The following is a 2,500-nucleotide window of genomic DNA, read 5'->3' on the forward strand; positions in this document are numbered from 1 at the left end:
ACACACACACACACACACACACACACACACACACACACACACACTCGTTACCTTGGTTGTGTTTGTCTATTTCGCTTTCCATGCTCTCTCTCTCTCTCTCTCTCTCTCTCTCTCTCTCTCTCTCTCTCTCTCTCTCTCTCTCTCTCTCTCTCTCTCTCTCTGCTTGTGTGTACTTATTAATGTTTTATCTTTCTCTTTTTTCTCTCTCACAGAGTTCATCAACACTTGGCTTATTCTTCTTTATTCATCATTTTCTCTCCTTTACGTTGCTTCATTTCTGTGTTTGTATATGTACTGTGTTTCTCAACGCTTTTTTTTTCTTTCCTGATTACACATGTCATGCTCGTGCGGTCCGTTTCATGATTTTATTCACTTATATTTCGTGTATCCGATTACGTCAATGTGTTTTTTTTTTTATTTTCTTTGTGTTCGTATCTGATGTTCTTCGTAATAGTTAACCATCACTTACTAATTATCAACAAAGAAATCTTGCTGGCTAGGAAGAGGGCTGTGATTCATTAAGCAATCGCAAGTCAGGCGAGTGTAATGCTGGTAATTTCCGGCAGAATTTCCAAGGTGATTCCCCTCGAGCAAAAAGGCTTGGTTGGGTGCAAGTGTAATGTAGGTACCTTCGCAGAAAGGACTGTTTGGGTTTGAGTTTGACAGGATAGACTAGGGAGATAGGTAGGTACTGTACATGGGCGGGTGAGTGGGTGGCTGGGTGTGTGGATGGTTGGGATGGGTGAACTGGTGTGTGGATGGATAGGAACATGAGTGAGTGGGTGATTGGATGTGTGTGTAGATTGATGGCGGTGTGGGTGAACTGGTGTGTGGATGGATAGGTACACGGGTGGGTGAGTGGCTGATCAGATGTGTGTAGATAAATGAGTGTGTGGGTGAACTGGTGTGTGGATGGGTGGATGGATGAGTAAATAGATAGGTAAGTAAATGTGTGGGTAAGTCATTTCAGGGTAAAATTTTCATCTGCAAAAAAAAGGACTGTGTGTTGTACCGTAGCAAGATAAGCCAGTGGTAGGAAGAGTCTGACAGATCAAAGAATTAGGCAAATGTAATATGGTTGGTTTGTACATAGCAAGACAAGGTAGCGGTAGTGTGTGATGGATTAAAATGTTAAACAAGTGTAATATAGATATGTAATTACGCGTTTCAGCTTTCATCTACAAAAAAAAATAAATAAATAAAATAAAAAATAAAAAATAACTTCGTGTGGTACCAAGGAAGCTAAAGAGTCAAGCAAGGGAAGCCAGTGGTAAGGTTTGGCAGACTAGAGAAATGGTGAGGTTAAGACAGGAATGGGACGGAGAGATGAAAGGAAGAGATAGAGAGCCACAGAAGAAGCGGGAGAATTGGGGAGCAAATTAAGGCATGAATAGAGCATGGGAGGAGCTGGAGAATGGGGAAGCAGATTTGAGGCAGGAATGGGACAGAAATATAATGAGGGAAAGAGACAGAGACGTGGGAGGAGCAGAAAAATGGGGAAGCAAATTTAAGACAGGAATAGGACAAAAAGATAATGAGGTAGAGGACAGTTGACCAGATTTAACCAATGTACGTACGAGTAACTTAAAACTTCCATCTGTAAACGTTACTTGTTGCGTTGTACAGTATACAGCAAGAGAAGCCTGTGGTGGAGTTTGACAGCTTAAAAAACTCTGGCAAGTTTAATTAATGTAGGTAACTTATAGATAAAGCCTCCATCTACAAATATTACTGGTTGGGTGGTACCGTAACAACACAAGCCAGTTTGATAATAGAGTTAAGCAAGAGTGGCTTTTTTTTATATACTGTTTTTGTTGCCCTCGGCCAGACTCCCCTGTTACACAAAGAAAAAAACATCTAGGTAACTTAGCGGCAAAACTCCCATGTGCAAATATTACAGGTTGTGTTGTACCGTGGCAGGGCGAGGCAGCGGTGAGGGTTGATGGCCTACCCTCTCTTCCTCTTTTACGAATCTTGAGCTGACTTGCCAAATGATACTCAGTGTTTTGCTGGTTTTATATTTGGCGATATTGAATGAAAAGTAAAGTATAAAAAAACAAAGTAAACAAAGAGCGGTGGTGAGTCATACTGCACCTTTATACCAAGCTTTCCTACTCTATAAATACATACCATGTGGTTTTGTTCAGCGGCATTAGTTAAGTAATACGTATAAACCTGGAGAGAGCAGTGGTCAGTGCAAGTGTATTTCAAACTAAACATAGGTACTGTATGAATTTATTTGGCGTGATAAACTGAAAATACATAAACTAGTATAATTAAAAACGATAATCTTAATTGGAAATGTTTGCCAAATACAGAAAATGAGTTGGAAAGTCCTTTGACAGATGAGACAGGAATATGATGTTTTGGAGAGACAGAGAAGATAATGAGATTATTTGAGATAGGAACGGGTTGGGGAGATAATGAAGGAGGAAAGACAGAGAGACGTAAGAAAATGGTGAAATTATTTAAGACAGGAATAGGACAAAAATAGAAATAG

Source organism: Scylla paramamosain, chromosome 36, assembly GCF_035594125.1.
Source record: "Scylla paramamosain isolate STU-SP2022 chromosome 36, ASM3559412v1, whole genome shotgun sequence".
Lineage (NCBI taxonomy): Eukaryota > Metazoa > Arthropoda > Malacostraca > Decapoda > Portunidae > Scylla > Scylla paramamosain.